Source organism: Cervus canadensis, chromosome 17, assembly GCF_019320065.1.
Source record: "Cervus canadensis isolate Bull #8, Minnesota chromosome 17, ASM1932006v1, whole genome shotgun sequence".
NCBI lineage: Eukaryota > Metazoa > Chordata > Mammalia > Artiodactyla > Cervidae > Cervus > Cervus canadensis.
In genome coordinates, this window is record NC_057402.1 from 913,143 (window position 1) to 938,720 (window position 25,578).

A 25,578-nucleotide genomic window follows, 5' to 3' on the forward strand; every position below is an offset into this window, starting at 1 on the left:
GTCAGAAAGCCTGAGAGTGTGTCTATGGGTCTGTGGGAAATGCGCAGGGTGGTTCAGCCTCCAGGCTTGTCCCATGAGTCAAGACTAAGCCAAATGAAGTCAGGGGGCCCTGCCAGAGATAAGAGATGGCTTGGACCAGATCTCTGGATTCATCACCTGCTGTCCCAAGTTCCTTCTTGCAGAAGGTGAGGTGTTAACCTATCTGGCTGCATTTCAGCCTGAAAAAATGCATTTTCTCACCTGTATTCCCCTGAAAGCTTCAGATGGCCAAACTTTTTTCTTCCTTTCAGCTCCTCCTCTGCAATGGGTTCAGCCGGAGAAGTGCCAAGTTTCAGGAGAAGGTAGGGAGAGATGGGTATGTAAAAAAATATTTCCTCTCAACCACTAACAGCTCTGGGAGGTATTCTTTCATCCTAAGTTAAGAAAAGAGACAGAATACTTATATTCATAAACAGATTGGCAAGTGGATACATGACGAAGAGAAACAGAGAGACAGAGACCAGGAGACAAAGATGGAAACAGAAAGGTTTGTTATGAATATAAATATATGCTGACATCTGAAAAATTAACAGTTGCTCTGATGAGACCTGACAGGTGAGCAAAATATTATTTGGAAGAGCCAAAATAAAATTTACCATATACATTCTTTAAAACTCCTATACTTTTCTCATTGGAAAAAATAAAAATCATTGGCTCCTAATCAAAGCTTAATGGGTGTTTCTTTGCATGTAATTTCAACAGACCTGGCCAACAGAATAATTAGCATGGGTGTGAGTGCTGACTTATAGTGGAAATCTTTTTTTATTCCTTTTAATTGAAACTGGATTGAGCTTCACTACTCTGCCATCAGCCCCAGCTTGATTCGGCCAAGTCTCTGTGAGTTCTTTAGGCATTTGTGGGCATTTCCTATGAAGTACTTCTATGAAGTCCTTGCCTGAGCCCTCCTCTGTGAACTCCAGCCCCCTGTGTCCACTCTCTGTACCCTGTCAACTCGTCTGTCTCTGTATTATTCACTTTTTCAACTGAAAAGGATCTATAGGAGAGTTTCTGAATCTCTCCCATAAAAAAGAAAAAAAAATGGAGTCAGGGGCCAGTTTTATTACAGTTGTGCAGGGTACCACTTGAAAAAAAAAAAAAAAACAACAAACCTGTTAGGTAGTTAGACTATGGAAAGGAGTCCAGAATGGCAGTGACTAAAAGACAAAGCAGGGAAAAACCCGCAAAAATAGAACAAAGGAAGGCCCGAGGACTGGAGTGAGGACCTCAGGTAGAACAAACAGCATTCCTGGCTAGCCCGATTTACATAGGGCAGGCTCAGGGGGAGGAGAAAAACATATAAAAAGAGGAGCCAAAATTGGGCCCCCCTGGCCCTCTCTCTTCTCTTCTGTCTTTGGGGTTGGCATGCCCTCATGCCTCGAGGATGTATTTTCCCTTATTTTCTAAATAAAACTGAGCTGTAACAGTGGTGCGAGGGCTATAATGCCGGTCCAGTCGTCACTTCAAATTTTTGTTGCAACCAGCTAGAACTGAGGAAGTTACAAACTTCCCTGACAATTCTACCCCAGGACTTCTGAATTAGAATCAGCCTTTGTAACAAGGATCCACATAATTCTAAAGCTCCTTAAATGTTGAAAATGTTCTAGAAGGGCAGTGGATTTCTTGTCTTTGGTTGCATATTGGAATCACTTGGAGAGTTTTAAAAAGTACTTCCTGAGTTCCACCATCACATATTCTGATTTAATTATTAAGTGGTGTGACTTTAAAAATGCAGGATGTTTAAGAGTACTTCAGCTTCCCAGGTGGCCCTATTTGTAAAGAACCCACCTGCCAATGCAGGAGACATAAGAGATGTGGGTTCAATCCCTGGGTCGGGAAGATCCCCTGGTGGAGGACAAGGCAATTGACTCCAATATTCTTCCCTGGAGAATCCCACGGACAGAGGAACCTGACAGGCTACAGTCCATGTGGTCTCAAAGAGTTGGACACAGCTAATCAACTACCACTACAATACACTACAGCAACTTTAATATGCATGGCCAAGGTTGAGAACCATTATTTGGGTTTAGGGCAAATCCTCTGTACCGTCCTGGCAATTTGTTAAATGGGACCAAGTGCCCTCAGTGCACGCACACACACACACACACACACGGACACACACATCACACAGACACACACACACACATGGACACACACACATTCATACCATCTGCCCTGGTATGACTCCCCAGTCTTGTCACATGTTCACCCTTCTCAACAGCCCTAGGCAAAATTTTGAAAGTCAGTCACACCCTAAACTTTGTCACCTCAAAGTTGAAACTGAATATTATGAAGCAGTCAGGAGATGATTTTTTGCATTTTCTCCAGTCTATTCACATTGCTGTAACCTTCTCTCATTAGCAAAAGAACATTCTGACACGCAGTCCTCCATGTGCAGAGTAAACATGCAGACATATCCCCCAGCCCCCTTCTGATGGCCTACCCAACTTCCAAGCCCTGGCATACTGATGCCCCCTTAATCCCCATCCCATATCCCAACAGTTATTTATATGATGATCAATCTGAACATCTTATTCCACACTGTGGTTCCATAGGAACAGAGTAGTCTTGGACCCTGGAGTGGAGGTGACCCGAGTCTTGCAACAGTGCTTAATGTTTATACTTGAGAAACGAAATGCATTTTTCCCTCGCTGGTAAATATCTCCTTCATTGATAGTCTAATTTGTTTTCCGCTAGAAAGCCTGAAGCTGTAGTTTCCTTGGGGGCTAAGAAATGAGTTTGTGGATGACCAAGGCCAAGTGGAGGGTATGCCTTCATAACAGCATGCTTACTGATATCCAGACCCAGGTGCCTGGGCTCCTTGTCTTGGTTGTGGGCACCTGAATCGAAACATAGAACATGGTCTGTTCCTCTGCGGTAGTCTCTGCTGGGTGCCCTCCTGGATGCCCACAGCATGGCAGCTGTAAATTTCCTAGGCTATTTTGTCAGAAATCTACATTTAGATAGACTATTTTATGAAGTAGAAAGCCTGACATTTTTGGTGCTTCTTCCCTCCACCCATTTTTTTTTTTTTTTTGGATAGGTAAAAGAGTAATTTTGTAGCATCTTTGATAAGGAAAAATTACAGCACATATTCCAACCTATTATAAATACTGAAAATACATTAATCCTATATTCTGCAAACCCCCAAAATAAGCTGACATAGCCCCTGGGAGTCTGTTAAGTAGACAGATGGCAAGCTCTCAATTGCACACATTTTCTCTTTAATTTAAAGACAGTTAACCTCTCCTTTTTCCTGTTGAAAAGTAGGTCTGGAATTGGTGAGTTAATAACTTAGGGCTTTTTTCTTTTTACAAAATGTGCTTTTCCCTTCTGTGTCTAGGTGCTATTCTTTCTTCATTTATAACTATGAATTTTCTTACTTTTTGGTGGCTCAGATGGTAAAGAATCTGCCTACAATGTAGGAGACCTGGGCTTGATCCCTGGGTCTGGAAGATCCCCTGGAAGAGAATGGAAACCCACTCCAGTATTCTTGCTGGAGAATTCCAAGGACAGAGGAGTCTGGCATGCTACAGTCCTAGGGGTTGCAAAGAGTCAGACATGACTGAGTGACTAACACTTTCACTTTCATTAAATATATGTGTCCTACGCTCAGTTGCTCATCATGTCCAACTCTTTTCAACTCCACGGAATATATCTGCCAGGCTCCTCTGTCCATGGAATTTTCCAGGTAAGAATACTGGAGTGGGTTTCCATTTACTACTCCAGGAGATCTTCCTGATCCAGGGATTGAACCCTAGTCTCTTGTGTCTCCTGTGTTGGCAGGCAGATTCTTTACCACTGTGCCACCTGGAAGCCCATTGTACATACATATATATATGTATGTGTGTGTGTGTATATATATATGCATATAAGTATATATATATATAGATATATATATGTAGAATTGAGCTGTGACTCAAGACTTAATTAGTTAATTCTTTAAGTGAAAGTGTGAATTCTTTAGGGCTTAAATCAGCATTTTTTATGTCTAAAAATAAAATTAATCTTTTGGTTTGACTAGTCTTACTATGTTTAAAAAAATTATTGCAATGAACTGATCTTTTAAATTTTTTCTACTCTCAGTATTTTAATTCATGTATGATTAAGGATAAAGTTTAATCAAAATGCTTCTCATCTAATTTCCCCAGACCTCCTTGTTTCAGTGCTTAGGAACTTTGCCAGGTAAATCTCACTTGGAAATTGTGGTAGGCAGCCTCCAATGTGACTCCTAGTGAATTACCTCTCCTAATACTTACAATCTTGTATGGAATTTTTCTCCACTGAATCAGGCTGGACTTCACAGTGAGCAGAATGTGGCAGATGATTTCCAAGACTTAATTATATTAATAAAAGGCTCTGTAGCACTTTTCCTTGATCTTTTGGTCTCCCGGATGGTTAATTCCAGTGTAAGCCAGTTGTACATCATAATGACTAGAATGGCCAGCTATAGCAAATAAAAATGCAAGACTCCTAACTAAATTTGCATTTTAGAAAAATGATGGATTTTTTTTATAAGTGTGTCTCATGTACTGTTTGAGACATTCTTATACTAAAAGAAATCTGTTATTTATTTAGAAATTAAATTTAACTAAGTATTCTATATTTTATCTTGGAAGCAGCCCCTCCATTTATGATCAAACCTTCAGATAACTACAACTTCCTGAGATAACCTACCTAGAATTCACCAGCTAAACTACTCCCAAATCTCGACTCACAGACACCTTGAGAGCTAATAAGCAATTATTATTTTGGGATATCTTATGCACTTATAGATATTAGATAACTAATAAAAAAATGTTTCTAGCTAGTAAAGAAGCTATTGACAGCTTGTTTTTATTTCTGTTTTTGTCAAAGGAGGGTTTTCAGACCATCACCACATCCACTGATTCTGGAAAAGGAAAGAACAAAGTTATATGTCTTGATTAAGACAATTTCAAGGGGACTTGTCAAGAGTTTGTCAGCTAAGGGACTTAAATTTGAACTAAGAAGGATTCCTGAAGGACCAGAAGCATTAAATCTGATCCAAATTCCTTTGAATCTCTCAAGAATTGAACTCGGGGAAATTAAACCAGTTGACAAACCTGGAAGTCAGGAGTTATCTTCAAAATAAGAGAAAAAAACTCAGGCTAGGAGCTGAAAAGAAGATGAATAGGATTAATTTCATGGGGATGAATGAGGAAGGAGGATCTTGGCCAATTTCCCAAAGTGAACCTGAGACTCTTGGCTTGCCATCATTGACCTGTGTTTTTCCTGACTTCTTTAATACGTTTTGTATGCAGCAATGGTACCTGAGTCTTTTTTTGCACTAGGGCTTAGAAGCATCCTGACAAAAAAATAATCAAAACCCTATCTCTCTCTTTTACAAGTTCGGTGTTGTTGTCAGGCATTTGATGGGTGGTGGTGTCCTTTCTAAAGTTAACCATTAGAAAAGGAGTTCACATGTAAGCTCATCTTTAAGGAAGGTGAGCTGGAACCTGATCTCATCACCAGGGCCCTTGGCTTGTGAGGAAAGCTGGCTTCTGCAGTGCTTATCTGAGCCCAGAAATCTCTCTAGACCTGCCCACCCCCCACTAACCATGGCCATCATATACCTGCAGTGGCTGAGACTGGAGTATAACCTGACCTGAAAAGTCTGGATGAGTGAGTTAATCTCTAGAGAAGAGGATAATTATCCATTGTATTATGGAGCTCCATGTCCAGTGGCGATTCCCAGTGACACATAAATCCCTCATGGCTTAGTATTAGGTATGAGAACTAACCTGTTTAGACTGAGTGTTTGGATTAGTTACAGAAAGTGATGTATCTCTAAGAGGGAGATATTGACAAGCATGCTAAGTTGGACAAGTAGAAAATTCAGTAAATAATTATATATATGGAATAGGATCATATTGTAACTCAAATGAAGTCATTCCTGACAGTTTCGTGTTACACAAGGTAAGCCTGGAAGGTTGTTTGGACCTGTATTATGTTTTAAAACCAAATTGAGAAACTTGAGCTTAATGTCATAAGCCAGGAATTCTCCAATTTTAATGGGCATCAGAATGACCCGGAGAGCTGCTTAAAACACAGTCACTAGACCCTGTGTTGTAGAGTTTCTGATTTAGTAGGTTGGGGTGGGACTCCTGTGCTTGCATTTCTAATATGCTCCCGGGTGATGCTTCTTTTTCTGGTCCTGGGACCACCGTTGGGAACCACTGTTGTAAGCAGTAAGGTGTCAGTGCTGATTCTGAGCAGAGAAATAATGCAAACTGGAAGAAGGCTCTGGTTTAGAATTATGGGGCTAAAATGAGGTAGAAAAATAAAAAGAAGGGGCAGAGCTTCCAGACCAGGTCAAGCTGGGTTCTGCTTGTGCAGTGATTGAAATCCTTGAGAAGATGCTACAGAACAATTCGACTCCTCCTCCAGTGCCGAGAGCTTGCTATTCAGTGATAGCTCTCTCTTTCTGAGAAATCCCACCTTTTAGCGTCTTTCTTTTTTTTTTTTTTTTTTGGTATACCATTTTATTCAAGGAACTATAAAATGGATTTGAAAATACAAGGTGGAAATATCATTACATATTGTTTCTGGCACTCTTTTTATTAGTATATTTAGTAATCTTTAAGAGTTTTATTTACATTATCATTTACACTATCTCAAAGTTTTCTGTTTTTTTATATTATTTTGTACTCTTGATTTTTATTTAATTTTTTAAGTTTATTTATTTTAATTGTAGGCTAGTTACTTTGCAATATTGTAGTGGTTTTTGCCATACATTGACATGAGTCAGCCATGGGTGTACATGTGTTCCCCATCCTGAACCCCCCTCCCACCTCCCTCCCCATCCCATCCCTCTGGGTCATCCCAGTGCACCAGCCCTGAGCACCCTGTCTCAAGCATCGAACCTGGACTGGTGATCTGTTTCCCATATGATGATATACATGTTTCAATGCTATTCTGTCAAATCATCCCACCACCTTCTCCCACAGAGTTCAAAAGACTGTTCTATATGTCCATGTCTCTTTTGCTGTCTCGCATATAGGGTTATCGTTACCATCTTGCTAAATTCCATATATATGCATTAGTATACTGTATTGGTGTTTTTCTTTCTGACTTACTTCACTCTATATAATAGGCTCCATTTTCATCCATTTCATTAGAACTGATTCATATGTGTTCTTTTAATAGCTGAGTAATATTCCATTGTGTATATGTACCACAGATTTCTTATCCATTTGTCTGCTGATTGGACATCTAGGTTGCGTCCATGTCCTGGCTATTATAAACAGTGTTGTGATGAACACTGGGGTACATGTGTCTCTTTTAATTCTGGTTTCCTTGGTGTGTTGCCCAGCAGTGGGATTGCTGGGTCATATGGCAGTTCTATTTCCAGTTTTTTTAAGGAATCTCCACAAAGTTTTCTGTTAATTATTTTCTAACAGAGAAAAATCTTTTATTTATTTATATGTATTTTTATTAAAGTATTATTGATTTACAATATCATATTAGGTATGATATACAGGTATACAGAACACTGACTAAGTATTTTTACAGATTATCCTCCATTAAAAGTTATTACAAGATAATGGCTATAATCCTCTATGCTGTAAAATATATCCTTGTTGATTATCTATTTTATGCATAGTATTTTGTATCTCTTAATCCGCTACCCTTAATTTGCCCCTCCCCATTTCCCTCTCCTGGTTGATAACCACAGTTTTTTTCTATGTCTTTGAGTTGCTTTCTGTTTTGCATATACATTCATTTGTATTATTTCTTAGATCTCAAGTGAAATCATACAGAATTTGTCCTTCTCTCTCTGACTTATTTCACTAAGCATAATATTCCCTAGGCCCATCCATGTTTCTGCAAATGGAAGGATTTTATTCTCTTTTATGGCACACTAATATTTCAATGTGTATGTGTGTATATATATATATACATATTATATATATATATATATAGCATTGTATGTGTATGTGTGTATATATATGTGTATGTATATATGTATATATACACATATGTGTATATATGTATATATACATATATAGCATTGTATGTGTATGTGTGTATGTATGTATATATACATACATGTATACACACGTACATATATGTATACACACATACACACATGTGTATGTATATATGCATATATACACATATGTGTATATATGTATATATATAGCATTGTATGTGTATGTGTGTATATATATACATATATATATATGTGTGTATATATATATATATATATAGCATTGTATGTATGTTTGTATGGCATCACTGATTCAATGGACATGAATTTGAGCAAACTCTGAGAGATGGGGAGGGGCAGGGAGGCCTGGCGTGCTGCAGTCCGTGGGGTTGCAAAAAGTCGAACACAAGTTGGTGACTGAACATCAACAATATGTATATAAATATACATTTTCTTTATCCACTCAGCTGTTGATGCAAACTTAGGTGCTTCCAAGCCTTGGCTACTGTCAATGATGCTACTATGAACATTGGGGTGCATGTATATTTTTTGAACTAGAGTGGCTATCACTGAAAATTCTACAAATGACAAATGCTGATGAGGAGGTAGAGAACCTCAGTATCCTATTGGTGAGAATGTAAATTGGTACAGCCACTTTGGAAACCAGTATGCTTCAGTCATGTCTGACCCTGTGCGACGCTATGGACCGCAGCCCACCAGGCTCCTCTGTCCACAGGATTTTCTTGACAAGAATACTGGAGTGGGTTGCCATTTCCTTCTCCTGGAAATGAGTATGGAGGTTCTTTTAAAAAAAGAAAAACTAAAAGCAGATCTACCATATGACCCAGCAATGCTACTCATGGATTAATCCAGAAAAAAACAAAAACATTAATTAATTGGTCTCTTAGTTAAGGAAGAGCAAAGATATTTAAGGTTGTTAAGACCACACATAGGCTTTTCAGTGCAAATGCGTCTAACCCTCCAGTTTGTTAGAACAGGTGATGTCACTGATTTGGTGTAGGTGAAGTTGAGGTCAGAAGTAAAGGATGTCAGGTACTCTTACTCCAGAAAATTCTGTGCAGTTTGCTTTCAAACTGAGCTCTGAAAGTCTCCCCTGCTACTGAGGAAATTATCTACTTGAGGAAAGAAAAATGTTTCTTATGTGTGTCCGTGTGTGTGTTGGCGGGACGAAAGCTGGGATTTTTCTACCTCCTAGACCAGACTTCCAGCTCTGTGCTTGCCAGATGCAGTCAGCAGCTGGCACCAAAGACAGAAAGTAATGTTGAGCGGCTTTCTTCTTTCTTTATCCCCCTTGATTTTCTCAAAAGATTTAGACAGATGAAATAATACTCCTTCTGCTCCTTGCCCCTGCCATAATGCAGTCCATTTGTCTAAATTACAGACTTCAGCAATTATTTGTGCTTTTTTTCAGATTGAAGGAAAATTATCTCCATTCTTAGGAAGGTGGCAAAAGCAGCAGTAGAATCATCTCTTATCCTTCATCAGGGAGGAGGAGAAGTTTACTGAGTCCCTTCACTGTAGTACTTATTTTGTATATGTTATCTCCTTGGATCCTTCCTTTAGCCTCATGAGTTAGCAATCTCATTGGGCCCATTATTTTAACTCTAAAAGTTTATTTTAAGTCATGTTAGATTTGCAGAAAAGTTACAATGATGGTACAGCGTCTTTATATACTCCTTTTATAAAATTGTTGTTTAATTGCTTTACGAAATCAGGTTACTTTCTGCTGTATGGCTAAGTGAATCAGTCACAGATGTACATCTATCAGGCTTCCCTGGTAGCTCAGTGGTAGAGAATCTGCCTGCTAAGATAGGAGACGCAGGTTTGATCCTTGGGTTGGGAAGATCCCCTGGAGAAGGAAATGGCAACCTACTCTTGCCTGGGAAATCCCACGGGCAGAGAGACCTGGCAGGCTACATTACATGGTATCACAAAGAGTGGGACTTGACCTAATGATACAACAACAACAAAAACAAAATACCTATATCCCCTCTTTGTTAATACAGAGCATTGAGCCTTGCTATCTATTTTATATATAGCTATGCACATGAACCCCAATGTTCATTGCTCCACTATTTATAATAACCAGAACATGGAAGTAACCTAAATGTCCATCAACAGAGAAATGGATAAAGAAGATGTGACACACATATATGATGGAATAGTATTCAGCCATAAAAAATGGAATTGTGTCATCTGCAGACTTGGATGGACTTGAGACTTCTAATGTGAACATCTCACGTAACCACAGTTCAGTTCAGTTCAGTTCAGTCGCTCAGTCATGTCTGACTCTTTGCGACCCCATGAATTGCAGCACGCCAGGCCTCCCTGTCCATCACCAACTCCTGGAGTTTACTCCAACTCTTATCCATCGAGTCGGTGATGCCATCCAGGCATCTCATCCTCTGTTGTCCCCTTCTCCTCCTGCCCCCAATCCCTCCCAGCATCAGGGTCTTTTCCAATGAGTCAACTCTTCGCATGAGGTGGCCAAATTATTTGGAGTTTCAGCTTCAGCATCAGTCCTTCCAATGAACACCCAGGACTGATCTCCTGTAGCCACAGTAGCTTTTAAAATTAAGAAATTATCATGGATAGACCAATATTCATTTAATTACAAACTTTATCCAAATGTCATCAGTTTTCCCACAGATAATGTCTTCCTGTTCCAGAATTCCATTCAATAGACTGAATAGACAGTCCTGTCTCCCCCAATCTGTGACAGTATTTCAACATTTACCTGTTTTTCATGATTTGGACACTTTTGAAGAGTATTCTGTAAATGAAATAAAGTAAAATAAAAAGCTCCTCAACTTTGATTGATCTGATGTCTCCTCATGATTAGACTGAAGTTATGAATTTGGGGAAAGGAGACCACAGATGTGATGTGATTGGCTCCACTCTGCAGATGAGAAAAGTGAAATTCAAGGTGACTTAATAAATCAGTCAAGGTTATTCAATTCAAAAGCTTCGTTATCTCAAATTTCTGAGTCAATTCTTCAAAATACTTACATAGGAAGAATGAGAAAAAAGGTTTTTGACAGAGGCAAAGAGAAGAGTTTGGCTTTAAGGAGATAGGCCACTTGAGGTGGGGGGATGGCCCTCTCAGAAATTGTCTTTATTCTTGGGCATCACCTGGGACAAGCTCCAGGAGCTTTATTTTAAAGTTGAAAGCAATATCTGGGAGGACATCAGTTCAGTCATGTGTAGATTTTAGATTTTATCCGTTTCTATGGGATTTTTTTCAGTTTTGATTATCAATGCAAACAACATTCGCTCAGGCTGTCTATCATCTACTTCACAGCATGTTTATTTGCATCCCTTTCTTATTCATTACCAGCTTAGGGGAAACCATAATACTTCTTAAATGATTTGTGTGTTTTTAGAACATTTTTACAACATGAGTCTCTTTTAGCCCTAAAACAAATCATAAGATTTTTTTTTAATTTATTTATTTATTTTTTCAGTGGGTTTTGTCATACATTGACATGAATCAGCAATAGATTTACACGTATTCCCCATCCCAATCCCCCCTCCCACCTCCCTCTCCACCCGATTCCTCTGGGTCTTCCCAGTGCACCAGGTTCGAGCACTTGTCTCATGCATCCCACCTGGGCTGGTGACCTGTTTCACCATAGATAATATACATGCTGTTCTTTCGCAACATCCCACCCTCACCTTCTCCCACAGAGTTCAAAAGTCTGTTCTGTACTTCTGTGTCTCTTTCCCTGTTTTGCATATAGGCTTGTCGTTACCATCTTTCTAAATTCCATATATATGTGTTAGTATGCTGTAATGTTCTTTATCTTTCTGGCTTACTTCACTCTGTATAATGGGCTCCAGTTTCATCCATCTCATTAGAACTGGTTCAAATGAATTCTTTTTACGGCTGAGTAATATTCCATGGTGTATATGTACCACAGCTTCCTTATCCATCTATCTGCTGATGGGCATCTAGGTTGCTTCCATGTCCTGGCTATAATAAACAGTGCTGCGATGAACATTGGGGTGCATGTGTCTCTTTCAGATCTGGTTTCCTTGGTGTGTATGCCTAGAAGTGGGATTGCTGGGTCATATGGCAGTTCTATTTCCAGTTTTTTAAGAAATCTCCACACTGTTCTCCATAGCGGCTGTACTAGTTTGCATTCCCACCAACAGTGTAAGAGGGTTCCCTTTTCTCCACACCCTCTCCAGCATTTATTGCTTGTAGACTTTTGGATAGCAGCCATCCTGACTGGCGTGTAATGGTACCTCATTGTGGTTTTGATTTGCATTTCTCTGATAATGAGTGATGTTGAGCATCTTTTCATGTGTTTGTTAGCCATCTGTATGTCTTCTTTGGAGAAATGTCTGTTTAGTTCTTTGGCCCATTTTTTGATTGGGTCATTTATTTTTCTGGAATTGAGCTTCAAGAGTTGCTTGTATATTTTTGAGATTAATCCTTTGTCTGCTTCTTCATTTGCTATTATTTTCTCCCAATCTGAGGGCTGTCTTTTCACCTTACTTATAGTTTCCTTTGTTGTCCAAAAGCTTTTAAGTTTCATTAGGTCCCATAAGATTTTTTTTTTGACTAGTCCAATGCCTTCACTTTAAAACTGGGAGACTGAGCCTCAGTCAGTGTATCTTGAGTTACTCATCTAAGGAACATTATTGAACCTAATCTTTAAAGTAATACTCTAAAGCAAGTTTTAAAATTTCCCTTTGAAACACAAGGTAGTGATGGGAATCATCACCCACTTCAAGGTTTTAAATGATAGAAGCAATGCTTGAATGTAGCCAGATCTGCTAAACCCCAGCCTAGAGCTTTCTCACTTGCCAATCTGCTGGCTCAAGGCATTTGCCGAACCTTGTGATGATCTCATAGTATGACACAGTGATGAATCAGTATCCAGTGTATTGCCTCATAGTAAGGAGACGCCTAAAGGTTACCAAGCCTTGGGCACGTTTGCCACCTCCATTCCATATTTTAAAAGCAACAGGATTTGACATGGAAGATTAAACAGGATACTGAAAAGATGGCCTTAATCTGCGCCACCCCCCCAAGGTGGGTAGACACTATTGTTTTTTAATTTCCCCATTAATTAAGTAATATTTTCAATCATTCAATAGGCATGGAGAACTCTCTGTGTCTAACACATTGTCTTAGGTGCTTTGAGAAACAAAATAGATGAACTGGGTGTGTCCAGTCATCAATGAGTTGGTTGCCTTGAGTCTTTCCCTCAGGTTTGTTCATGAAAATTTCACACCAGAATCCATAGAACTCTGTACTGGTGTCTTTCCGCTGTACTGCTCTGGTAGAGAAGAGAAGACGTGGTAATATACACCATATAATGTGACCACCAAAAAATTCATGGTTAATACCAACCATAAACTTAGTTGTTCTGAGATTCTTTTTTCTTTGCACCCAGAAAATTCATCAAAGGTATATGGAGAAGTGAATATTCAATGGTGCCTCTATGATGAATATCTTTCTTTTGTTTTGTTTGTTCAGGGCCCATATTCCACTCCCATTCTGCCCTCTATCTTGAGTCCACAGGTTTCTTAATGGAACTGACCCAACCACAGCTCTAGGGATGGGACTAAGACACCAGCCTGAGTACTCATATTTAAGATAACCATGTGACCTAAGGAGAAGGGGATGACAGAGGATGAGATGGTTGGATGGCATCACTGACTCAATGGACATGAGGTTGAGTAGGCTCCAAGAGTTGGTGATGGACAGGGAGGCCTGGTGTGCTGCAGTCCATGGGGTCGCAAAGAGTCAGACATGACCGAGTGACTGAACTGAACTGAACTGATATGACCTAAAGCATGTGGATGAGACCTGGACATGGGAGTTTTGCAGAAAAGAGGTTCTCTTCCTCTGCTATTCTTATGCCATGGTGATATAAAACGTGACTAAGACAGAGACCAGCATAAGGGGAAAAGATTCTTACATATATCATTTGTGTGACTAGATCTAGCTATGCCTGAAACCTGACCAGTCCTGTATTTCTTAATTACTGGGAGCAATAATTAAATTTCTCTCACTTGCAACACAATGATTCCAGGTTAATGTATTCTTGTAAGGCGGTGTGGGGATGGGGAGGCAGTTAATGTTGTAGTTGAGGAGAGAGAAGAACAGAAGATTTGAGGGAAATGACATCTAGTTTCCACTAGCTGAGGCCCCTGGTCTTTGAAAGGTTACTTGGAAAGGCATTCTGAGTTTAAAAGGTGTCTCCCTAAAAGCCAGACATTACACGTTCTTGAGATATCCAGAGAACAGCCTCAGAATCTTATTACAACCTCAGCATTTTGAATGGGTTTTCAATTTGGGAAAATCAATTTTGTTCTTAATTCCATTCTGGATGATTGTTAGAACTAACAGAAAAAAAATTAATAGTCACTTCAGCCCTTTAAAGGCAAGAACTGCCCTCTTGTCTTCATATCATCTACTCAGTTCCTAGTTTTCCCCTGAAGGAAGAAGAGACGGGAGAGAGAAATATATATAAGAGTGCATTTTCTTTTATCATCAAAATGTATTACAGCTCCCGAACTGTGTATGTTTTGGCTGCTGGGTATAAATGTGTGTGGTTTTATAAAAGACACGGGAAGCTTGGCAGTGCAATTCCACCCACAGTGCAGCTCTGGTGATGTTTTGAATTTCAGGCTGCACCTTAGAGGTTAACTATACCAGAACCTTTCCTGGAGGTGGCCGAGTTAACACTCCCTATGGGGCAAATGTGCCTTAATATCTGACAACAGTAATAAAGCTTCTACCTCTGAGCACTGATCTGGCCCACTCAGGCACTCATTTAGTAAATATTTATTAAATACCTCTCATCTGCCTTCAGGGATCCCATTTAATTCTCATGGCAATCAAATGAGGTGGTTGCAAGGATAGATTAAGACAATGCAAATACCACACCTGGAAAGGGATGAGGCCAAAATATAGTGGAAGCCCCAGGCAAGACCACCTAATACCTAGAGACATCTGCAAACTCTTAGTGAAACTTATTTAGAGTTTTGGTAAGTAACATCTCTGCACTGCCACCACCATCTTACAAACATATGAATGGGCTTGTCTCTCTTTCTTTGCAACTGATGTAGCTGCTTATTAGACAGGTTGGACTTCTCCAGTGGAAGATTCAGGGTAAAAAAAAAACATGTTATAATTGGTATTGCTTGCTTTCTGAGACTTTCAAAGCCCAGGAGTGGCCACAAATCTGAGTGCACATTGGAACAGGGTTTCAATGAGTAGAACTCTAATGACAGAGGTTCCCATTTTACTTGCATTATACCAGTGGAGTTTGAGGGCTAGGGGCAACCTCAGAAACTGTCAGAGCCTTCAGATTCTACTTCATACTCTCTACCCACCCTCTCTGCCTCTCTCCTTTTTGCTTAATACTTTTTCCAAAAATGCTGTAAGACCCCTTTCTTCAGACTGTAAGTTTTTGAAGTGTTCTCCTTTTTTTCCTGTAATATTTCCCTGTAATATTCATTACAGCTGAAATGTTCTGTTAAAACCAGGAAATGTGGTTCTGTTTGTGGAAAGGCATTTCATACACTGGTCCCCAAATCCTAGACAACTTCATCAGGCTACAATTCTTTCTTCATGTGATTTCAGGACAAAGTCAGTTTTGAATGGCAACTCATCAAAATCCACAGAACTATATACTTTATCTTTTTTGTGAGTTGTTTTTTGTTTTTGTTTTTTAATCCACCCCCCTCTCCTCTGGATAGATAATCCCAGTGGGGAGGGGGAATGTCTGGGGAAGGGTGCCACTTAGGCTGTCAAGACTAAAAACCCTTAATCCTCCCCTTCCCTGTAATGAATTTGAGACACCGCTGATTTGGTTTCTCTCAAGCCTTTCTGGGTGGGCTTCCCCGGTGGCTCAGCAGTAAAGAATCCGTGTACAATGCAGGAGAGGCAGGAGACTCCGGTTTGATCCCTGGATTGCGAGGATCCCCTGGAGGAGGAAATGACAACCCACTCCAGTATTCTTTCCTGGAAAATCCCATGGACAGAGGAGGCTGGCCGCCTACAGTCCACGGGGCCATAAGGAGTCAGACATGAATGAAACAACTTCGCATGCACAAGCCTTTTTGGTACGATTCAATCCAATCAGTGTTTAATTTCCCTAACTGGCTCTGGGAGAAGATCTATTTCCTTGCATTTGTCTTGTAGACAATATTTGTTCAAAACTTTGCACCAAACAAGGAGGAAATGCTGATTTTTCTATTTATTTTTTTAAGGAAGAAGTTTTTGCAGGGGGTACATACTGGAAGGCCAGTTGGGGCTCAGCAAAGCAAGCAAGAGGGGAAGCCACTCAACCTGACCCTCTGGGCTCCCCCAGTCACCTTCCTGTGACAGCTCACCTTAAATAGAATGTTCCTGTTGAACTGTTTGCACTCAGCCTTGTCTTGTATCATATCAAGCTGTTCTTGTCTGTCTAAGTTTGCTTGCCTATAAACATGCTTCAAGTGTCCACTGGACACATGTTTGGGGTCTCCTTGTTCTCCAGTCTAAGTTCCATGTTCAAGGTCTTTTGCCTTCAAGGAGATGTTGCCCCCTCCCTAAACTCAAGGGCCATCACTTGGTCTGTTCTGCAGTATCATGAGTCTTCCTTTTGCTCATGCTTTCTTTCTCCTTAATTACCTGGAGGGATGGGCATTCTCTTCAGGGTAAGCCAGAGTGGCTAGTATAATGGAGGTGATTCATATCCAATAGCCAATTATTCAACTGATAACATTACCCATTCTTGGGGATCATTTCATTGTTTAATAAAAGCTGTGCATTCTCATAACATGAAAATTTCAGCAACATAAAAAAATGCAAAGACAAGATAGTTAAATTACTAAAATGCTTTCATCTAAAAAATGACTTTCAATAGTTAACATATTTTTAAACTCTTTCTAATGCATACACATAGATAAAAAGCTACATAGTTAAACTGAAACATAGGTGGAAATTATTCTGGTAAAATGTCACATTTACTATACATGTAACTTTTTAGGGTTTTAAGAAATAATTTATTTGCATGTAAAAGAAAAAAGCTGTGAAACTGAGATCATTGTTGAACTCTAGTTCAATATCTTTCAACAACTCAGATTACTACATAGTACTATATATATAAAATAGATAAACAACTCAGATTATTCCTTAATACTCAGATTCAGCTGCCAAAAAACAAAATGTGAAAAACAATTAGAAGTTAGAAATCATTGGCAGTTTATTATTTGATTCTTTCTTAAAAATGCTGTAAATATAACTTTGAGATAGTATTCATTTATTCTTTACCATGAAAAATGAAAATATTTGCACAAACACATTTACTTCTACTTTTTTATTCTGTCTTTGGAATTTTTCAAATATATTATTGTTTTTATATCAACAAGATTTATAACATGTGTATTTTATTCTGTAACCCTAAATCCCAGAGTTGCTTATTCCTAGCTCAGTGTTCAGATTTAATTCTCAGTGCTGGCCTTTTATTTATTTATTTATTATTATTTTTTTTTTTTTCTATCTCTAAGTTCTTTATTTTGATCTTCCTTTCCTGGAAATGCTCATTTCTCACGTTCTTCACTTTTTCAGAATTTTTGTGCATGAGTCTCATACATGAAGGACATTGGATAATATTACTAAGGAGGAAGATATTTTACTGAAGGGGGATATCACTTTAGAAAATCAGAAATTTAGACATAGAATGTATTGAACCAATAAATTCAGGGAGGGACCCTGAGAGAGGCAGAGAAGATGAGCAGGAAATGTCCATAAGGCCTTGCACCAAATAATCCCATTGACGAGTTCATCCCAAGCACAGCTGGGAATTCACCTGGGTCTCCAGACCTACCAGGTTAAAGCAGTGTTTTGCAGACACTTGTTACCTGTTTTGATACCTTTCTCTCATTTAAATTTCTTTACAATGGAATGTTGCAAGGAAAGGGTCTGAGATGATAGCATTCTTTTGTTCACCTGGTGAATATGTAAAGAATAAGACTGACTTGATAAAATTGACATGATTGACTGGGCCAGCTCCATCTTGGAGGATAGATGACACGGGGGAAATCTTGGACAGGACAGAGGTTGAGATCCTGAAGCTATGGAATTGGACCACATCAGTTTGTGAACTGGGAATTGCCAACATGTTTCCTAATTAAGGATATTGCTGAAGGAAAGGAAATCCCAGAACTGAGAGATGCAGAGCCTTTACAAATGTGTTTGGTACAGTGGTTGATTGTGGTGGTTCCCTAACTTGATGTCATTCCCCACAGGATGCTATACGTCCAAGGCATTAGGTGAGCAGAGATTCTTAAGACACGCATCATTGCTTCAGAACTTGGGAAACACTGCATTCCAGTCTTCTGGCATTGGTGTTTGTTACAGAGAAACCTGCAGTGAACGTAATTATTTCCTTCTTTGTTAGTAACTAGCTTATTTTTTTTCTCTTCCTTGATGCCTGTAGCTTTCAGCCTTCATCCTTTTCCAGTAAATTTTGCCTATCTTGATGTTGTTCACTCCTGTCAAATTCTTCTGGGACCCTGGGACCTACTATGTACTTTTAAAATTAACTATTTTATTTTTAATTGAATTATAATTGCTCTACAATGTTGTGCTAGTTTCTGCTTTACACCAACATGAATCAGTCCTCCTTCTGGAGCCTGCCTCCCACCCCTCCAACCCATCAGGTCATCACAGAGTACCGAGTACCTTGTCCTTACCCTGATGTGTACTATACATTTTTACTCCAAATTCAAGTCTTTATCTAAGCATTAAACTTTCTTTATAGCATTGGATGTTTTCCTATGACCTTTTAAGTTGACCTCTTGATTCACCGTGCTCATTGTCTTCATTCTGAATCTCCTTCCCCGTATGTAGTAACTTCTCTGTAGTCATTTAAAATGCTTTTTCATTTAAGGGACTGTCATTTTTCTAAGAGAATTTTCTATGCCCTTGTCTCTGCTTTAGTTTGTTTATCCCCCATTTTTTTTCTGTTTTTTTTTTTTTTCTGATGTACCTTTTACTTCTTTTCATTTTTCTCTTATACCCATTTTCCTGACCTCAATTTCTTTCTATTTAATCCTACCATCTAGTCAGTAGTCGGTTGCATCTCTTTCCCGAGATGTTTTCCCAAAACACCAATTTTGAGATTGGTGTCTTCAGTGGCTCCCAACTCTTCATCTGTTTCCAGGATTTATTCTTTCCTAGATTTATGTTTCTTACTGATGTGTTCTCATTTCCCTCCTTCCATTTCTTTCTCTTTTCTCAACAACTTTTGAACACCCTGATACTTGCTTTCACTTATTCATCTTCAATAAGAACAGTCCTTTCTGGGGCTAATATTTTGTTAAAAGAGTGGGAAGCTGGATTAGTCTGAGATTGTACGTGTTGTGACAGACATCTAAAATGCCAATTTCTTGCAGTCAGGTGGCTTGTAAGCATCCCTTGGGACCACATGACCCACAGCTGCTTGTGCTATGTTATGTCAGTTATGGCTTCCGGTCCCTTCTGCCCCTTACCTTCTACCCCTTACCATCACTCCTTGTTGGTGAAGTGATAGAATCTCAGAAAGTGGGGACAGTGCATCTGTGTTCCACCTTCACCTCTACCAACCTTGATGTTATGCAGCACAGAACTGTGTCTAGAGAGACACATCATTCTGCTGTGTCCTTTTTTTCTTCGCTCCATCTTCCCCTCTGTGTCTAATCCATAAGTCAGAGTCTAAGGATTTAAAGAATCCACCTGCAATGCAGGAGACCTGGGTTCGATCCCTGGGTTGGGAAGATCCCCTGGAGAAGGAAAAGGCTACCCACTCCAGTATTCTGGCTTGAAGAATTCCATGGACTCTATAGTCCATGGGGTCGCAAAAAGTCCTACAACTGAGCGACTTTCACTTTCACATTCTACCCAAGATCTGAGGAGATCTGTGTTGGCTCTTGCCTGCCTTCCACATTTGGATTCACATTTTATTATATCTGGCAGAAAGTCTTCATATTTTGTGGTTTGGGATTGTGGCCATTTCCTTGTCTCATTGAAAATGATGGTCTCTTCTTTACAGTGTGTGTTTCTCAGAAGAGAGAAAGACTTTCTAGCAAAAATTATATCCTCTGACCATGCTTTCTGCATTGTTACAAAAGGTACACAGAATTTTTTGAGATGCAGGAGAGAAGACAAAATTTTTAATAGTAAGGTTGAATTGTCCGATACTCTTTCTTTGTTCACAAAAGGTCTGCATGAAGAGAAAACTGATGTGGCAAAAGGGTTATGTTGATAACTTACCTCTCCAGAAGCTAGCAAATTTCCTGAAAGTCAAGGCAATTCTGAGAAAGCTGCCTTTAACAGACTTTGACTACTGGATTTCTAAGTTACTTTGCAAAATAGAGTTCTTCTTTTTGTCACTGGCCTTGGAAGCTCATACAGGCAGTAGTAGCTAAGAAGAGAAACAACGATATCTCAGATTTCTAAAACTGGCTTTTTCCTTAGCTGTATAACTTTGGTGACATTATGTAGCTTCTTTAAAGGCTCAGTTCGGTCACCTGTGAGATGAGTATTTGTGTTGATAAGGTGAAAATGAACACAAGAAAGAGCTTTTTAAACTATAGGGCCCTTTGCCTGAGAAATGATAATGGCAGGAGAACAGGTAGAAAGTCTGAGAGACATGGCTTTAAGTAAGAATTACTCTCCTGACCTTTGAGACACTTATTTTCACTGACTCTAACTTTCTTCATCAATAAAAGAGATAGTCTATGCAAGATGATTGAAAAGATTTATTGAGATGATCACATAGGTGGAGAGTCTGGAGGCAAAGATAGGGAAATTGTTGAAATTCAATTAATGACTGGTCCTCTTTAAATTCTTGCTAATTTACTTTGTCATGAAAGGTTCAAAGTATCTATGGGTGTCAGAAATTCCGAGGGACCTTTGCAGGCCCCGGACTTCCCTTGTGGCTCAGTTGGTAAAGAATCTGCCTGCAATGCGGGGGACCTGGGTTCGATTCCTGGGTTGGGAAGATCCCCTGGAGAAGGGAAAGGCTACCCACTCCAGTATTCTGGCCTGGAGAATTCCATGGGCTGTATAGTCCATGGGGTCTCAAAGAGTCAGACACGAATGAGTGGCTTTCACTTTTGCAGGCTCCTCACATCCCCTGCCTGCTGCCCAATCAAGGTCCATAATATTCTTGTTTACTGAATACTTTCTATCTGCAACTACCTGTGGAGCCACTGACATCGTTGAAAAAAAAAAATACTGTGGAGCGGCAGGCAGGCCTGCACCGGGACTGGGACCCACTGCAAACATGGCAGCCCAGTCCTGCTCTTTGGGATGCTCTGGCCCTTCCTCCTCACCAGGGTGGCCTTTTATGGGACTAACCCCACTTCTTTGACATCACAGGACTCTTATTCATGAATGGCTTCATTTGACAGTTCCACTTCTTACCCGCCGTCTCTGGTAGTAGAGTCTAGATTCTTCTTGCCCCTGCTAACACTCGCCATCATAGTCTCTGCTCATTCCAAAAGCATTCCCATTTCTATGAGTGCAAAATGATAGGGTTGGTCTAGATCATCTCTAGGACTGCTCTGGAATGTGGTGGTTCAGTCGCTAAGTCATGTCCGACTCCTGCGATCCCATGGACTGAGTCTGCCAGGCCCCTCTGTCCATGGGATACTCCAGGCAAGAATCCTGGAGTGGGTTGCCATTTCCTTCTCCAGGTGATCTTCCTGACCCAGGGATCGAAGCTGGGTCTCCTGCACTGCAGGCAAATTCTTTACTGTCTGAGCTATGAAGGGGGAGAAGGCAAGAGGACAAAAGCATGGGAAAGATTCACTACTATTCCTGAGCCAATGAGGTACAACTCTGTAACCGGGCACTGCTCTATCTGGCCTGGAAGGATTTTGGAATCTCCTTCTACACCATGGTCCCGCATCAGTTGTAGGTGAATTAAAATCTCTTCGCTGTGCATGGACCAAGAAACAATGGAAGACAGTGATGATTTCCCCTGCTTCTCTAAAAGCTTGGTGCCAAGCCCTGTGTCTAGGACAGGTGGGTGCTGAATGGGTGCTGAACGAATGAATTATCTCAGCCATCAAAGCTCTCGCTTCTACATCTTTGAAGCTGGAACTGAAAAGTGATGTCATATCTCTGGGAAGGAGCATTGAACGCTCCTTTATTTATTTGAGAGAGAAGCGTCTTGGAGATGATGTAAGTTGGGCAGAGGACAGACCATTCTCCGAAGGGAAGAGACATCGTTAAGAGCAATCGCAGTTCCTGCCTTGTTGGCTTCTTCTCAGAAAGTAAAGAGCAGTTACTGTAAGGAAGCTGGCTGTCTGGGCCAGCGGCTTTATCAATGAATAATTTCCTGAAAGGAAGAGAATCTGTAGAGACCGTACACTATATTTGATCTCGGTGTGTGCACCAAGCTCACAGGACTATCTTTGATTCAAAGGAAGCGAGATAATTGTTTCCCAAACAGACTCTCGCTGGAGAGCGTGCCCCCTCCCACTTGGGTGACCCGTGCACCAGCAGCCTCGGGTCTGCCCCAGACAATTATCCTGTTTTGCTAGGGAACAAATTGCTCTTTTGGGGTAATTCCGAGCAAGTTTGCCAAGTTCACAGCCATCCCAGGGGAGCCTCTGGGGGAAAAGCACTCTCCAAATCCCCTCTCCGGCCCTTTGAAAGGGAAGCAGGTCATTTTTTACAGAATTCCAAAGAAAGCAGCTAATTCTGAATTATCCATCCCACCTTGCGAGAGGCCTCGGGGGCCATCCGCTGAGTTCCTCGTGCTGGTCTGATGCTAGGGAATCAATTTCCCATGCAAGTAATTATGCATGCAATTAAGTAATTGTAGATGGAAAGGGGGAAAAAAAAAGAGGACAATGCCAAAAAAGAAGTTGTGTGCCTTTAACTTTCAAAAGACGGCCTGTAGGGCCTGGGAGTTGAACCCCATTTGGATCTGATTCTTGCAAAGGAATGAATAAAATCCAGAGCTTGGGAAAAGAATAAAATGTTAGCTATCATGGAGTACTAAGAATATGGTCCCTGGTGTGTGTGCAAAGCATAGATCTGTCATTTGTCTGCTCTGGGATTTTGGGCAGGTTACTTAAGCTTTCTGTGCCTCCCATCATTATTAAGTCAGGTTAATAATTGAACCTGCATCACATGGTTGCCAAAATTTAAATAAATAAATGGTGTTAAGTCACCAAGTCATGTCCAACTTTTTGTGACCTCGTGAACTGTAGTCTTCCAGACTCCTCTGTCTTGCCTGGGATTCCCAGGCAAGAATATTGGAGTGAGTTGCCATTTCCTCCTCCAGGGGATCTTCCTGACTCAGGGATCAAACCCACATTTCCTGCATTGGCAGGCTGGTTTTTTACCACTGAGCCATCTGGTAAGCTGGCTCATATATATATATGTATGAGTATATATGTACACACTCACACATATATATACACATTCATACACACACATCACCAAGTCATGTCCAACTCTTTGTGACTTTGCACTGTAGCCCACCAGGCTCTTCCATCCATGGGATTTTCCAGGCAGTAATAGTGGAATGGATTGTCATTTCTTTCTCCTAGGGATCTTTCTCTAGGGATCTTTCCCAACCAAGGGATCAAACCCATATCTCCTTCACTGGCAGACAGATTCTTTACCACTGAACCACCTGGGAAGCCCACATAAGTGTGTGTATATATATAGAGAGAGGTGTGTGTTTTTGTGTGTGTGTGTGTGTGTGTGAAGTTTAAAACAGTACCAGACATTTAAAAATTAACTATTATTGCAGTTTAACTGATGACATTTTAAGTAAATTCTGAGCAATCATTTTATAAAATAGTTAAGATACTTAGCCTCATTGGGGATTCTTTTCTTGTGACCTTTTCCCTTTAGTCGTAGAAAATCAACCCAGTAGATAAAGGGAAACAAGAACAAAATGCTTGGTTAAGAGATGACAAAAAAAGCACATGGCTTCTGAATCTGGCAGGGAAAGGGTCAAGGCCACAACCCTCCAGGACTCCCCAGAGACCTGGTGTTGTTTACAGTATATGTTTAAAATAATATTCTTGCTTAGTTGGGGCTCCCCTTGGGACAATGCAATTTCAACAGTAACAGAGGATTAATTAAAGCTGGTCTCGCTGGTGAGCCTGGTGATTTGGGAAGCAGCAAGGGGGTGCACCCCCCCTCGACGGCCCCCTCTGCCCACCAGGAAAGGGCCAGGCCTGCTGGAAGTAATTAGTGCAGCCCAGGGGCTCCTGATGCCTTTGCCCCATTTGTATGATTTTGACTAATACTTTCCTGTCACCTTCTTTGAATGCAGGAGAGGCAAGAAATGAACAAGGAAGATGGAGCCTCTCCAAACCAAAATTAATAAAGACTGAATCCCTTCTCAGGCCACCTTGGTAATCTATTTTTCAGACCTTGTAGGTAAGGGCCTCTGGATGGATCATACCTGTGCTGTGAAGGGTGGTTCCCAGAAGTTTCATTTTTGAAAACAGACACAAAGACATACACTGGGGACAGGGAATGAGCTATCTGGATGGATCATACCTGTGCTGTGAAGGGTGGTTCCCAGAAGTTTCATTTTTGAAAACAGACACAAAGACATACACTGGGGACAGGGAATGAGCTATTTTGGAGGCCCAGGGGCTGCAGAAAGGAGAAGAGACAGGCCACTTTATGTCCCAGGAAGCATCCACAGGCTGCCCATTGTCTGCTGGACCACGTAGATGCTCTTGACTTAGGCTGCACATCTCAGGGTATCAGCCCTGCCTCACTCCAGCCATCCTTCATTGGCTCAGGGAGTGAGCTTTCCTACCCTGGTTCAGATCTTCCAAGAATGGACTTCCTGGGGTCCATGATCCTGTCTGGAAATTGTGTACCAAAGTATGGGAGCGCAGAGAGGGTCCATAACTCCCTGGCCGCTAAAGGGTTAAGAACCACGGCTCTAGGGCATCCCTATTCCCTTTAGGACAAGGGCTTCCCTGGTGGCTCAGCTGGTAAAGAATCTGCCTGTAATGCAGGAGACACAGGAGATGTGAGTTCGATCTTCTAGACTAGGAAATGGCAACCTTCTCCAATACGTGCCTAAAAAATCCAATGGAGAGAGGAGCCTGGTGTGCTACAGTCTAAAGGGTGTACAAGCACGTGTGCCTTTTAGGACAAAGGCCAACCTCCTCACTATGATGAGCGAAACTCTCTAGGCTCTAGGATCACATCTCTCTGGCTGTTCCTTCCCCACACCCTCATCATCAGAGTCCACAGTCCATGCCTAGAGCCTCTTTGGAACCCAACTCTTCCCCTCTCTGCCTGAAGCTCCCTGCTCAGACCCAGATGAGGCTTTCCTTGATAACCCTTTGCCCTGCTGAGCACTCCCACCCTGTTCTATTTTCCAGATACCCCCAGATCACAAAGGTGAGCTTTGAAACACTGGACCCTGTGTGCCTATGTCTGTATATAGTTGGGAGGAGAGTCTGGTGAGGTGTTGGACTCAACTGAGTAATTAGGATTAGGACCTTGGTGCTTTCCTCGTGGCTCAATGATAAAGAACCTGCCTGCCAGTGCAGGGTTAACGAGTTCGATCCCTGGGTTGGAGAGA

At 40.8% G+C, this 25,578-nt stretch overlaps 1 long non-coding RNA gene across 1 annotated transcript; it reads left to right on the forward strand.

Moving 5' to 3' along the window:
- Nucleotides 1-31: 31 nt before the first annotated feature.
- On the forward strand, nt 32-24,373 carry LOC122455230. The gene is made up of 3 exons (XR_006273619.1): nt 32-185; nt 291-341; nt 24,301-24,373. It is a non-coding gene; the product is annotated as an uncharacterized LOC122455230 (long non-coding RNA).
- The last annotated feature ends 1,205 nt before the right edge of the window (nt 24,374-25,578 follow it).